Below are 16097 nucleotides of genomic sequence, written 5' to 3'. Positions count from 1 at the left end.
GTGAACTCTTCGCTCATTCTATAGAAATTAGCTGGTTTTCATTACAACGTAAACTGAGCATTTTATGGTGAATTTCTTATGCAGCTCTTTCTAAGAAATGAGTAACTGAAGAGAGAGAAACCTAGTGAAAATGCTAATGTTTGGCTTCCTGAAGGGAGGGAGTTTGGACATGAGAGGGTGTGAATCATAGGGAAGGCTGGTAATAAAATGGGGAAGGAGTCTTGGAAGGTTTTGAAGGTAAATTCCAATTAGAAGATAAAAGAAAAAGAAATCTATTGCTAAGACAAGGTTGTGTGAGGGTATTTGCAGCTGGGAACATGATTAGAATGCAGAGGTGATAATAAAACACAACTGGGGAAGGGAAACTTTAAAGAACGAAATGAATAAAGAAGTAAGGTAAAATATTTTAAATCATGTTTAATGAGCTTGAGATAGAACAAGCAGAAAAGCAGAACTGAAATGTGCTGAGAAAAAGTGAAAAAGAAGCCAAATACACCTCTTCCCTATAATGAGGTGGGGGATGGGAAGAGAGGCAAGGATCCTTCTTCACAAAGGGCGGCAGGAGGGGAAGTCGAGGCGGGAGGCGGAAAGGAATGGGGGGGCTCCTCCTCCTGTGTTGCCCCCTTCCCCTCCTGATGTAGCTGCTTTTCTGGGTTGATTATATACATTTAAGTGCCTTGAGTCATTTTTACCCACAGGCTCCCTGCATCCTGACTCGTGTCACTGTGCACTGAGCTGGAGCTGGCAGGCCAGCGTGCAGATCAACAGCCTGGCCCGCCATTGATTGATCGCCTGCTCATTCGGTAGTTCATCATACTGTGCAGCATATGCCACTTCTTTTTTAAGGTGACCGTGCTTCTTTTCACCTGCTGGATTGCAAGCACTGGGAGGACAAGGACTAGAGTCTCTTCATCTTTGCTTTTCTCATGCCCACCCCCCCATCAATTGCTATAAACATAGAAAGTGGGTAGAGATACACGCAGGATGGAAAACTCTCCCTATAGCTGTTGCAGTTTCTAAAAGGCCCTCAGGGAAAAGGCCCCTGAGATGCAGGGGCCATCTCTAGTAATTCTGCAGTCCGCAGACTAATGTCCGTGTTCTTGCATGTCCAGGGACTGAAGAGCAGTCGGTCTGTTTCCGAGCTCCCATTTTTGCACCAAATCAGCACTTGAGTGGTTGCTCAGTGATAGACTGAGAAGCTGCCTTGTTCACTTCCTTCTAATCGTGTAGTACAGTCTGTTACTCCTCAATACTGATGGAATCACACTGCTGGAGGAACGGAGGTTGGGGGACCCTGGGACCGGTTATGCAAACCCACGTCTCTGCATCTGGACTCATGGGCCACACTCCCTGTTTTGGATTCAATGGTGATTTCTCACTTAGCAATTTGCAAAAGTAAGTGTGTGAGAACAGCCAAATATCGTGGCTGGACTATATAGCAATGCATGACTGGTTACATATGTAATGTTCAAAAGACATTCAAAAGAATGTCTTCTTTTGTAATCAGCAGTTCTTTGTCATCATGGCTGGGGTTAGCTGTCCCTCATTGATCACCTTTTACTCCAAGTTGACATCTTGGCTTTAGCTCTGAATATCATGCTCTTGGATTTTTGTTTTCCTAATTCTTGAGTCATATTCAACTTTTCCTAATTTTTGATATGAGGGCCTCTCAAGGCTTTCAGTAGCTCAAGGCATCTTCAAATTGTCCCTGGGCCTGTTGCCATTGCTGCATTTGTGACAATTGTTGGTGTAGATGTTATGGTTTCTCTTTATGCTGCTCCATTCCCTGTCCCGAGTCTTACTCTCCATTCTTTTCAATTCTGGAACCCTCTAACCATAACAGAGACTCAAGTGATTGCCAAGACAATGGTAGGGACTGTCACAGAGAGGAAGAAAGGAGGTTTGTCTTAATTTGGCTGAACTTAGAAGGATGGATAGGATTCAGAGAGGTGGAAAAGAAGGGAATACAAAGGCACTTTTTTAAGATTGTGGGTGGACCAGAGAGTCTGTGCAGTGAAGAGATTGGAAAACAGCCAGTGTTTGGACTGTGGATGAGCTAAATGCTAGGATGAGGACTTTAGCTTTTCTGCCATCATTATGACAGCCCGATGACAATGAGCTGGGGACTGGGGTGATGAATGCTTTGTTTAGGAAGAAGATGAAGTGAATTAATGTAGAACTTGGCTCTTTAAATCCAACATCTCCCTGAGAAAATGTTCACAAATCACCTATTTCAAAGGTGATCTTTCTGAAAAATCGGCCAAGACAATCTTTTCTTGCTTTTACTCAATGTTTAGAACATCGAGTCTTGAAAATTTCAACTGGTCATTTCCTCCAAGATATTTTAAAAATATTTCTCTATTAATATTTGAACTGTGTATATGCGTGTATTTCTAAGTGTCTACTGTGATAGTCATTCTGAGAAGGTTCTAAATTCTAAGAACCATCCTAAGATGGTTCTAAGTCATTCTTGTCTTAAGAATTCATACCTTTTTGTGATTCTGCCCACTTGAGTGTGGGCTAGATATAGTAACTAACTTCTGACATACAGAGTATGGTGAAAGTGATGGAATAGCACGTCCTTGATTAGGGTACACAAAGACCGTGGCATCCATTTTGGGTGTCCTCTTTCACATTCTTTCTCTTGGAACCTTTGCTCTGGAAGCCAGTTAATACATTGTGATACAGCTTCTGGAAGGGCCCACGTGGCAAGGAATCAATGTTGTCAGACAAAAGGTAGTGAGGACTTGAAATCTGCCAATAGTGATGTGAATAAGCCTGGAGCATATGATCCCCTGTTTGAGCCTTGAGAGGACAATAGCCCCAGCTAAGACCTGGACTGTGCCTTGTGACAGACAGACCCAAGTCAGAGAACCTAGGAAAGCTGTGCCCAGATTTCTGACCCACAGAAGTGGTAAGACAATAAATACTTGCTGCTTTAAGCCACTAAGTTTTAGATAGCTTATAGTACAGCAATACATCCACTATTCATGAGCTTGTGGGATAAAGTTATGTATGCCCTTGTGGTAGGTTATAGGTCAGCTGTGGAAATGACAAAGTAGAAGACTATTTAATAACATGGGAAAATAGTCACAGCATACTCTTATTTGTCAATAGCAGATTGTTACTAAATAACTTGGACTATGTAGTTCAAGACATATATGAAAAATACTCGGCTCATTTTCACTAACACATGTGTACAATATGGATGGTGGAATTTATGGCTGGTTTGTTTGTTACTTTACAAATTCCCTACAGTGAATGTCCATTAATTGTAGAATCAGAAGGGAAAAATAGCATACTCTTAAACTGCACATACAGGGCAGACCTCAGACTTGGTCCTACTAATGTGGTACTTGAAGATATTGAGGACATTTGAGAGTGGATTTCTAATTAGCTGGAGGCAAACTGATAGCTAGCACTGTTTTAAACTCAAGTTCAACATTGCAAATGAGCATTTTGTTTAAAATAAAACATCCATTACTTATGAAGATCAAGGAATGTCTTCTGGCATAGGTGACATTCGGCACATTAGAAATGTCCTTGATGCTTTGGTTGTGCTGGGTATTATTGCAAGATTCTAGGCACCTATACCGGTACCTTGCTAGGAGGTTCCTGTGGCTGGAACAGCCAGCGAGAACCAGAAAAGTTCTGTGAAGACTAAGAATTTAGGGGATGGTTTTGAAACTGCTTCTTGCACTCCATAGAAACTTAACATTTCCTATATGGTTTCCATGCTAGTTTTCCCCCAAGTAGGAACCTGTCTGTTGTAGCTCAAGATGAAATCTGTGCACCATAATTAAACAACTGCCACAGCAAAAGGAAGTGACTTTGGTGATTTGTTCCTAATAATGTTTTTAAATTCCTATATGACCCATTCAACTTTGTGGAAGACCTAGTGGATTTTGGAAACAGACATTACAGTGATTTGGCTCAAGCAGAAAGATAGTCTTTTTTCTGACAGTCCCAGGATCTTCTTTGGTTTTGTGTCAGTGTTATTCATGGTTGACTTTAGTTTCTCTGAAATACCAATGTGGAGCTTACTCAGCAGCAGAAGGAGAAGCTTGGGTTAATGACTGCACAGGAGAAAAGCAGAGCAAGCTCAGACTCTGATACCAGGTGGTGGAGTTTGTTTGGTATCCTACATTTAGGATATCTTCCAGGTATGTTTTCCTTACCTGCCTCAAGAGCACTTGTTGCGTAGGAGTGTTGGGAAGAGAAACTGAGGTGATACACTTAGAACCATGTCTGCTATGAAGTATGTGTTCAATAAATACACTAACTACTTTGGAAACTTATCAATAAATTATTAGTAGAGCCCTTCCTGAAAAAGGACTTGGTTTTAATGAGCAGATTTAATCAACGGGAAGTATTTGGTAGAGATGGAGGACTTAGCAAATTCTCAGATTATCAAATGGTGCATGATAAATGGATGAAGTTGGAAGGAAGAGTGCAGGGAGTGTAACGCAGCCTTGCTGGATAATGGGTAAAGCTCAAATTCCACAGGTTTTTGGAAATGGGAAGTAAGGCTCATTACCATGGATCAGGGAGGTTTGTAAAATTCCCAGGGAGCTTCAGAGGAGGGAATAACTATAAATGTACCTGACCCCAGGCGACCCTGGCCCAGGAAGTTCCAATAGCCTTCCAGTTGGAACAGGCCAGAAGGTCATTTTTTTTTTTTTTTAAGAGAATGGGAAAGGCAGTAATGTGAGAACTGGTTAGGAGAGCCTGTGGTCAAAGCAACTCTGAACTCTTCTGGAAAAAGAGAACAGATCAGTTGAATCCTTTTAATAGGGTTGCAAGTTTCAGAATTTAAACCGGCTTCTGTATCTGGGAGCCCAAGCACATGATCCAGGAGGAAAGAGAAAGAGGACAAGAAGATAGATGGAAAGATGGACTAACTGGGTTTCTGTGCAGTCTAGTGTGTTACTGTTTGGATCTATCTTCCCTTTGTATTCTTGTGAACCTTCTTTCCAATTTTCTTCTAGGAGTCTTTGTATAGGTTTAGGGTTGGGACCTGTCCTTACCAGTGGACCAAAGGACAACAACAAGAGTACTACGTGCCTACTTTGCACCATGTGCCTCAAGTATATCATCTCAATTGATCTTCACAGTGACCCTGTAAGGAAGATCCTACTCATTTTGCAGATGAGGAAACTGCAGAAGGTAGACAATTTGTTTAAAGTCATACAGCTCAGACATAGTAGGTGAAGTTCAAGCACAGAGGTACAAGAGTACGATGCCTACGCAGCTGACTTAATCCAGGGTCTCGGAGGTTGGAACAGGAACAGCTTAAGCCAGGGGAATTCATTTCTCCAAAGAGTGCCAAGAACTTGTTTTGCTGCGTTCCTTTCCAAAGCCTGGTCTGTTCACAGAAGGCTCTAGTCATGGTTAACTGGGTGCTGTCCTCCTTCTTGGAGAGTAATTAGAACGACTCTTCAAAACCACCTGCGATGTAAGTGACTTAGGGATGGGACCTTGAAGTGGTTTGTGGTTGCCAGTAAACACAACAAGTCTAACAGCGAAGTTCAGTAGTAGGGAGGAATGAAAGAGCTTCTGAAACAGCTTCTGAGAGTCCGGAAGGCATACGAAGGCAGGACAACTTAGTTTCCTGGGGGTTTCATCAACCCGCTGCCAGCTACAGGTTTCAGATGTATGTGCATATCTACTTTTGAAGAAGTTTAACTGGTTTATTTGCTGACAGATGCCCCAATGTACAAATAGGCCAATTTCCATTTGCAGTTGAAACGGTTTCGTGAAAATTGCCATGATTTAGTTCATTCACTGCATGGGCAGAGGCTGTCTAAGTCAAATTAGGTGTTTAATTTTCTTCTCCATTTTATTTCTGTCTTCAGTTTCCTTCCAAAGATGTATAACCAGAAAGTTAAAAGAAATACAGAAAGAAAGAAAGGAAATAGGAAGAAAGAAAGATCTCTTCTCTATGTATATTTTATCAACACAGCCTCAGCTTGAGATCCCTTGGGAAAAGCCTTTCAAGACAGGCAGAACGAGGTCCTTCCTGCCACAACATAATTTTCCAGCTGCCAGGGGAAAACTACATATTGTACCCTAAACAACAACCAAGAGAGACTAGATAATCACTCCCTAAGGGCACTTGCTTCAGCTTCCCTCAAAAAGGCTGTAGAAACAATCTTGAAGTTACTATTAACTTTACATTTTAAAAGAGACAAAATGAATTCCCGTCCTTCCTCACTGGAATGGCTGGAGTGCGGTGGGTGTGCAGGCGGGTCTCCATTTTTATTTAACAAAGCTTAGCACAACTGGTCTAAGGCATGGGAGCCGCGAGAGTGGGGCAGATCACATCTGGGCAAAGATTAATCTTAATGGAAAGAAAAGTCTGTTGGAGGGGTTCAAATTTCTTTCTTGGTCTTTCTCCCGAGATGTTCTTGTAAGTGCCCGAAGCCTGTGATGTGTACAGCAGTACGTGTGAAAACCACATGTTTTGATGGAATACAACTCTACACAATTCTTATCTGGAAGCTTATAAGAAACACGTGCAGTTTTCTTAGAAGCACCCCCACTGAGAGCAAGTGTAGCCTGAAAAGTCTTCTTTTGCATTTGCTCAGACCTCAGAGCTCTGTGGACCAGCAGTGACCTAATCCCTCCAGTACCTGCCAGGTGAAAACTCAAATTTCCTTTTCTCTTTTTTTCTTCTCTTCCCTCCCCTCCCTGCCCCTCCCCTTTCTTTTCCTTCCCTCCCCCCTCCCCCATCCCCTCCCCTCCCCTCCCCTCCCCTCTTCTTCCCTTCACTTCTTTCTGCCTCCCCTCCCCTCCCTTCCCCTCCTCTTTCCTTCCCTTTCCTTTTCTAGAACCACACAGATACACATCCTAAGGGGCTGTGCAAACTGGCCCAGAGTGGCCCCGCGCCTCACGCCTGCCTTCACAAAACACTTCTTGGAGGACTCACAATCCAAGCTGGGGCAGCCTCTGACAAAGCCTTCTATCATCCCTGCCAGGGCTTCTGCTAAAACCCCAGAGGTGGTTAGCACTCTGTTTATTGAGAGCAAATAGAAAATAATAATTTCCTCAGGATACACATCCTCTCAGCACAGGAAAAAAAAAAAGTTTTTGTTTTGACAGAAAAAAGAAAGGTACAAATAGAGTCAATTGAGAGCTTGCTCCGTTTTTGTTTTGTTTTAATGTCCGCTACTTTCCTCCCACCGCAGTGGTGTGGATTCTGCGGCTCCAAAGGGCTCTCTCGAGGTGGTTCATTTCTTTCCCTGTGGCTTCGATTCCCACAGAGAGGAATGCATCTCATTTCTAAGCCTGCCAACAATGGAGCATCCGGCCTTCCCTGGTGTCTCGTTCTGGTGCTGACCAGCCCTGCCCATCAGGCAGCATGTCCCCCAGGCCCAACGCAAGCCCTGGGTGCTGCCCTCTGTGGCCACCTTCTCCAGACATTTCCTCAGGGTGGTGGAGCCCATCCCCACTGTTGCCAGAGTATCAAGGTCCTCTACAAAATTGAAGACTCAGAGTCAGTCACTTCCCTTTGCCAGACCCACCACGGGAAATTTCTTTCTTTCACTTGTCCTTCTGGGTCCTGCCATCTCAGTGGTGTTTTTGGATTGGCCCACTGCCCCATGGGGCCCTCTCTCGAAGGGGGTGTGCCCAGCTGGGAAGCCACCCCTCCCCCTCCGGGGGGGCCCCCATGCTGGGATTCCCAGAATTATATTTCATCTCCAGAGATAGATCAGTTCACTCCATGAGATTTTTTGACTAACTCCTAAAAATAATGCTGACTTAAAGTATTTCTCAATTTGGTGTACCTGTGGGAAATGAACTGCACGTTTCCCCACAGAAGGTGATATGCACAGAAGGCCTGAATCTATTTGCTGGTCTAAATTGTGGCTGGGTTTTTGAAGGTGAAGAAACGTTACGGTAGAGTTAACTTCAGATTTAAAAAAAAAAAAATTATCACTTCTCATCTAGTTCTGGTGATATTACTAGGAGACATAGTTTATTATCCTGAAATACTAAAATGCGATATAAATAGGTCCCCACATAGACTGATGTGTCAAATCAAACAGAAGGAAAGAAACCAAGTAATTACTACTGAGTCTTGCAAATGTCCAGGGAACTGTTTGCACTTTTTTGTTAATGACAGTTACAGCCCAATGGTTACCCACTGTTTACACAGCTGTTCTGGAGATGTGACGGGTCCGTTATCTAGTACTGAAGTAGATCGGGGTGTTCCTGCCTTGGGAGTTTTTATCTTGTGAATCCTACGAAATTTGGTTCTCCATGTGCTGAACAACTGCTTGGCATTAACGTCTCACGTACAAAATACAAATTACTGCCATGTCGAAGAGCCCTTATGGGCATAATGTCAAGTTCTGGCTCTTGGTTGGATACCCTCGCTCCAGAAATGAACCAGTCAGACCATTCCAGATTTTTCAATCATTTTAAATTAAGGAAATTCCAACTCACCATGTGAAATCCTTTTGCAAAGAAAAGGAAATATGGCCCAAGCTGGTGACTTATTCTGATAAACAGCGTGTAAATTCTGGGGGGAAAAAAATCAGGAAGATCATAGTTGTAAATAAAAGTGGTAACCAATTCATGAGTCCACAGTGCACTCAAAATACTCTTTTTGAACGTTTAACTTATAAAGGGGAACACAATAGTTTGCTTACATGTGGTTGTTTAAAAAAATAAATATCAGTTGCATTTTTAGAACACTTACTTTCATGGAATAAAAAAGGTAAGATGTTATCTAATTAACTTTTATAAATGAGATCTGGTTGAGTCAGCAGTTGGACCACCACTTACAAATGGATAAAAGCAGAAGGAGTTTCAGAATCTCTCTGAGAGCAGAAATGACTCAGTGGTGAGATGATGATGAATTTGTGCCCACACAGAAGCGAGGTGACTATCATTCATTCTGGAATATATTATTGAGAAGCCCACCAATGGACCAAAGGCACGTGAGAGTTTTCTGATGTCTTGTGTTTCCCATTGCTAAGTGGTGAAGTTATTCATCCAAGAAGACTAAATTACAGAATATGAAGACTGAAAGAATTTTGGAGAGCGTTTAAGCTGGTTTTCCAGACAAATTAGGCCTCTGTGAGATTCCGAAATCAGGCTCACACGCTTAACTCATGCCTATATGAGTCTTCTGGCTCTTCCACACCATTGACTGAAAGCAACAGTGAACACAATTTCATTTATGGAGTAATAAAACAAATTCAAAGTCCTTTTGGGCCAGGATGGCTCTTTTTTTTTCATATACCCCACACTCCTGGAGCCTCTTTTGAGGCTTACTGGCTAAAAGTGTTCATAGACCGTCCATAAGGTACCATATGTTTCTTCGGGTAAATGGAAAGTAGTTTTTATGTTAGATGTGGGAGCAGATCTTATCTACTAGCCTGAAACACTATCGTAAACTTCCAATTCACTGCCCCCCACCCCAAAGGCATCCATTCCATTTTGCATGTTGCTAGTAACTGCTGGCAAGGAACTTGTACCATGTGAAAAAGCAATTACTGCCCCGCCTAAGACACGGAGCTGATCCTACCAGCATGCCCAGGCTTCTGCGGACGGGGGAGCAAAGCCAGGGCTTCCTAAGAATCCTGCAGGTTTTTCACCTTTTGAAAATTCATTCTTTTCTAATGCTGAGGTATGGAAAAAAGTGAGTTAAGGACTGCTTGGCAGTTTGCTCAATAGAAGCTCTGTAAGATCACCTCCCCTTGCCTTCTTTGATGTAGAACGGGCCATCTGTATTGACGGCTTCTCTCCCTCTTTAATAAGTTGTAAATTGAGCAACATAATTCTTCCCATGTCTCAGACTAGTCAGCCAAAATATGGTGTTCAGAAATTGGCTGGCTGTATGTTATAGCGTGTCTGTCATCACTTTCTTTCATTACAGTCTTGTGGTTGGTTTTTGTAGACTTCCAGGACCAATTCACTAGCAGTTCACTTAATTTGGGTGTATGCTCTGTGTTCTTCGGGGCTTGTGTTGGACCAACAGAAATGCCACATTCCAAGCTCCAACCAGATGATCACTGAGCACGTAAAAGGGTCAGTATAGGGCTTTGCCAGGGCTGCTTCTGTAAGACTTCTACCTCCACAATCAAATAAAGATTGATCACTTGTATCAACTTTGGTCTCTTGTGTTGTATTGCACAGAAATGGCCCCTTCTCGAGTCGTGTAGTTCATTCTCCTTTTCCTTCTGAATATATCCCAAAGGATCACTTTTAAGGTCCAGTGAGAGAAAGGACTTTCCTTTTGATTATCCTCTGTTGGAGCTCTGCAGAAACAGAGTGCACAACCTTTTAAAGGGAGGACTCTTGGTCAGTGGATATATTCAGAAAGGGAGTGCCTTTCTGTGTTGATGGGAAGATTGGAACAGACGCTTGCTAAAATTCTTCCAAAGTTCAGATTTGCCGAAACTGCTGATGGTCAATGTAGGTGAGCCGAGGGAATCTTGGTAAATATGTGTGGAAGGCTTTTGTTTGGCTATTATTATTATTATTAATTTTACCTGGAAAAGTAGCAGTGTTCTTCATATTTTGTTTTAAAATATTTTATTTATTTGAGAGAGAGAGAGAGAGAGCACAGCAGGGGGAGAAGGAGAAGCAGGCTCCCTGCTGAACAGGGAGCCTAACATGGGGCTCGATCCCATGACCTGAGAGGAAGGCAGACACTTAACTGACTGAGCTGCCCAGGCGGCCCCCTTCATTGGTCTTCTTGTCATTGAGACCAGGGAAGACCTTATCCCAGATGGGATAAGGTTTTTTGTTTTGGAGCAAGAGCAGAGCAGCCTGTTTGTCTGGTGTGTGGGGAATCAACTGACATTGTGACGTGTGTTGCAGCTGCCTCTGTAGGAGCCACCAGAGCTGGGTGCAGCCTTTCCTGAAAGAAGCAGGCCCCTGTGGGCAATTCAAGGCAAAGGTAAGATGTGTCCCATCTACAGACCATCTCCCCATATACTGATGACGCAACCATTACCTATAGCCAGCAAAACCAGGAGATCGTTGTGTCTCCTGGTTGAGGTGATAAACAACTCATATGTCGACCGGTAGAGCATATCTGTGGGCTTACAGTGCAAGTCAACCGTGCAGGCAGGAGGGAAACAGAGGAAATACAGTTTCGTTTCCCAGTAACTCCCCTGACCTGCGTTTAGGTGGGAACTGAGGAGAACATCTGTAAAAATAGCAGCATGCAAACTTCCGAAAGACGGGGCCACGCCTATTTAACAGGTTGAGTCCTAAACACTTTCTGGTTACTGTACAGTGAGTAAAAAAATCCTCAGGGATACATCAGAGCTCTAGAATTTTCTATGATCTCTGCACATGACAAAGAACAACAGCCATTCTATAGGAGGCCAGTTTAAGAAAGCCATGGGCCATCTATTTTGCCTGAACACCAAAGACCCTGGCAACTGAATGAGAAGAAAACATCCAAATGTTCTTTCTCAGACAAGTCATTATTTCAGGGACTTGATCACTGTCAACCAACTTCCGCATAATTACAGGACAATTCTGAACGTATCAAAGACTCTCAGAGTATCACCACTGAGACTTTCTCCAAGCCTTCATAATCACAATGACTAGTAAAGCAATTTCAAGGGCCTATAACCTCGGGCTGTGATTCAGGTGGATGGGAATCAGTGACACTAAATATCAAAATGATTTCTATATGTCCGTGGGGTCACATCAAAAGCGGTGAGGGGCTGCTTCGCCGCTAGAGAAGACCTGAGATTTCACGGTTCTCCCGTATGTAGGTGGCCCCGTGTCAGGTGTAGAACTGCGGGCTCGTCCCTCACCATTCTGGGCCCAGTTTTCGGATCTCAGCCCTCCCTTCCTCCCTCGGCTTATGAAAGCAGTAGTCAGTTATTACCTGCCTCTTTGCCTGTGGTTTCCACAAAGTCCGATGACGGTAGAGAAGCGAGTGTCTGAGCGTTAAAGTGAATTAGCAAGGATGCTTTCCTGTGTAGCGCTGTCCGCAGAGCTGCCTCTGACCCTCCCGTGCGTCCCAGCTCTGCCCTCAACTCACAGCCCACAGAACGCGCCACGTCCACTGAGCCGTGGCCAGGCCTGCAGTGAGCAAGCCTATGGAACGCGAACATCCGGAGGTTTCCGACTCTCAAGTGTCTAACAGAAAATAGAGCCAGGAGCTCCATCTGGCATTCCATTTGCTCAATGTCCCATTGATGTCAAATACCAGAAAATGTGGCTGTTTAAAATCCCAGGGAATAAGATTTCCACTCAACAGCTTTCTAATGGACACGCACCACACTCTGTGAAGCTAAAGCCCTCCGCTGCGTGGGCCGGTCACAGGCCCTTGCACACCAGCTCTCCGGGCCTCTGCGGTGAGGTACCCAGACGCCGGGTGGAGGAAGATGGGCTGCTCGGATTCAGGGGAGTATCAATACTCTGGATGCCGACAGAGGGCAGTGTTGCATATCTGCAAAAACCACACTCGGGCGGCCGAACGCGACCACCAAAGCGCTTATCCTCCAGCCTTCCTCCTCACTCCCGCACCCGTTCAATAACAAACAGCAGCAATCGAAGCAACTGCCCCACGAAAATCGGACTTCCGTCCAAGCTCATTACTGCTTCATGTACCACGTTCATGTAGCAAGGGGCTTCCTCGTAATTGTCAGGCGTTCTTCCCCAGCATCCCTCAGGCTCACGTGGCAGAAGACAGATCCTGGGAGGTGACCTGGATGGCTTGAGTCATTCAGTACAGACCCGGACGTGGCTAGAGAGAAAACTCGGGGTTTTTGCCGTCCATGCTGGGGAGTTCTCAAAATGTCACCGTGCTGTCTTTGAATGAAAACCATGGACAGGGGCTCCTGGGTGGCTCAGTGGGGTAAAGCCTCTGCCTTCAGCTCTGGTCATGATCCCAGAGTCCTGGGATCGAGCCTGCATCGGGCTCTCTGCTCAGCAGAGAGCCTGCTTCCCCCTCTCTCTCTGCCTGCCTCTCTGCCTACTTGTGATCTCTGTCTGTCAAATAAATAAATAAAATCTTAAAAAAAAGAAAAGAAAAGAGAAGAAAACCATCAACAGCCTTCATTTACTCTTGATTAATTAGGGCTGGTCGTCTGGCATGGCAGTTCACTGGGACTTCACAGATGGGTTCTCTCCCCACCAGCCCCTAACTGCCGTTTATCTCCTTTAAAGTTGCTTAAATGATGACCAAACCGCCTCATTAGGCCTATTCTACAGCCCAAAGAAGGAGTCAGGGAGGGACGGGAAATAGACACATAAAATCGGGCCAAATAGTGAAACTGATTCAAGCGCTGGGGAGTATTAGTGCTTCATCCGTCCATGTTTCCTCCCCACTATTAGCTAACTGAGAACAGATTGCCCAGGGCTGGGGAGCTGTCAGATCTTTCTCTTACACTCCGCTGCCATTGACCTCTCTACCCCTACACAATCTCATTTTGCATCCCGCATTCTGAAGGCATGGAATCATTTTTTGGCTAATCGCGTATTGGCTTTGGTGTCACCTACACACACAGCCTTACTGCTTCGTCTGAGGCCTGGTGACACGTTCTATTATGTAATGTGCTGGCAGCTGAGTGAGACAAGCCCTCCCTGTTATGTATGGAGTGTCATCTTTAGAGACTGTTTCTTGCAAAATGGCACTGATAAATTGATACGTGGGATCCACTGACAGCCCCAGGACAATGCAGACTTCCTCCCACTGCCGATCTTTCCCTAAAACCCCATTAAGCGAAACAAGACTTTATGGCTTAAGTGGGGGCCATTATATATTCTGCAATGGTGAATTAAAGTGACAAGAATTTACAGGCAAATCCCAATGGTAAGTGTGCACTTGCGGCCTTGTCGCAGTGGGGCCCGGTAGAGCACAAGGGTCAGGCCTGCATGACTGGCGGATCAGGTAGCAGAAGTATCTGGTTTGAGGCTGTGAAAAATTCACCTCTCTGCTGGCTCTGTCTGGCACCTTATTCAACCACCTACATAAGACTGTTGGTCCCCAGATAGGCAAGTGTTACTTTCGCTCTTAGTAAGCCCTGTGCCAGTCTTGGGGCAATCGGAAAGGGTGGAGGGGAGCTCAGTGCTTTGATGGTCCTGGCCTGGTCTAAAGGGACACACCCAAGTCTGAAGGGTTTGTGCCCACATCCTTTCCGCTGCAGCTGGGTTGCCAGGGGCAATCATCTCTGCAAGATCTGGTGGACGCAGTGCCAATTAGAGCTGGATCTTGATATAAATGCGCCACGTACTTATTCTTGTTTTAAATCCATCCTAGGGATTCAGAGACCGCTGGAAAAACATGGGGCCCGACGTTTGTACAAGTTTCTCCAATCCAAGATGGCCCCTTGTATCAGGTGCCTTGGATGCGGCCACTGTTTTCATTTCAAGTCAGCCTCAAATGTCATCCACGAAAGAACTCTTAAAGCTAACGCGGTCCAACTTCTCACCTTGTGCACAAGGACACCGAACCACAGAGAAGTGTCGAGACTTGCCACTTGTGCTGATGGGCGGTATAGAGTCTGCTTCTAAACTCTGAAGGGTTCAAGATTGGCTCCTCCAGTCACTGCTCAATAGAACCAGAGACTTTTTTTTTTTTAAGATTTTATTTATTTATTTTAGAGAGAAAGAGAGAGTGTGTGTGGGTGCAGCCACTGATGGGGGGGTGAGGGGCGACAGAGAGGCGGGGAGAGGGGTAGGGAGAAGGAGAATCTTGGGTAGACTCTGCATGGAGAGTGAACCTGTCACAGGGCTTGACCTCTGGACCCTGAGATCATGACCTGAGCAGAAGCCAAGAGTCAGATGCTTAATCAACTGTGCCCCCAAGGCGCCCTAGAACCTCTCTGAGTCTTGCATTACTCTTTGCTACCTGATGACTGATTGAGAAGATGACATGATGAGCACGCTTGTTTTAGTGTGCCTCAGAATTACCTGGAATATTTGTTAAAAATACAGACTCTGGACTCTCTTCCAATACTCCAGCAGAGATTGGGATTCCAGGTTCCATGGGCCATTCTTTGCGGAACATGGTGGAGACAAGTGTGAGTCTTGCTGTTGTGGTGGAACAGCCACAGGCAGGTGTCACTTCTTTCTGTTTTCTAGTCTCAGCTCAGCCATTGACAGATATGATCCCAAGAGTGCACCAGTGGGAATACTGGTGAGTCTTATTCTCCTTATGCCCAGCCTCCATCACTCTGTCCTCTGAATCATCACTTCTCTGCTCCTTTGGCTCTACTCATGGAAATACACATGGAAATACACATCCTACCTAGCTGTTTGCCTTATCATGCCTATGGAAGGTCTGACACTGAGAGTAAGTGTGAACCCATGCCTACCTTACAGAGCAAAGGCCATTAGGTCTTTCTGTGCTCTACTGATAGGGACTTCCATTCACGAACTTGTTGGTGAAAATGTTCTGTGGTAGCCATAAAATCCAGTGCTTCTTGGAAAGCCTGGGTTGCTTAGTTGGTTAAGCATCTGTGTTCAGCTCAGGTCATGATCCCAGGGTCCTGAAACTGAGTCTCACATTGGGCTCCTTGCTCTTTGGAGAGCCTGCTTCTCCCTCTGCCTGCTGCTCCTCCTTCTCTCTCTCTCTGTCAAATGAATAAAATCTTAAAAAAAAAAATCCTGGTGCTTCTTTACATTCTAACACTTACATTGTTCATTCAATAGAACACATTTGCAATTGGCATTTAAGTAAAAAAAAAAAATATATATATATATGCCAACCCTGTGAAGTTCAATGTATTGTTATTTCTAATTCTGACCACAGCAAATTTCCTACCATTTTCTCCAGAACTAGAGAAATTAAAGTCAATGACAGCAATAAGAACATAATTCACTAAGTAGTTTCTGTTGTGCCCACAATTTGAGTTATTTATGTTTAAAATTACATACTTCAAAATATTTCAATACTGTCCAAAACACTTCATAAAAACCCATGTTTCTTTTTTAAAAATGTCCTGATTTTGTTTATTGAAAGGATGAAATCGTAATCAAGAAAAATTGAAGAGAAAATAATCACTATTCAAATACATCAGCTGATTTTCTTCTTTTTAATTTCTTTTCTGTCCTGCACAGCTAGACTTGCAACTCAAGGAGGTATGTTTTCTCATCTCAGCTCAGCTATTAACAAA

Source organism: Neovison vison, chromosome 12, assembly GCF_020171115.1.
Source record: "Neovison vison isolate M4711 chromosome 12, ASM_NN_V1, whole genome shotgun sequence".
Lineage (NCBI taxonomy): Eukaryota > Metazoa > Chordata > Mammalia > Carnivora > Mustelidae > Neogale > Neogale vison.
This window is presented reverse-complemented; position numbering follows the sequence as displayed.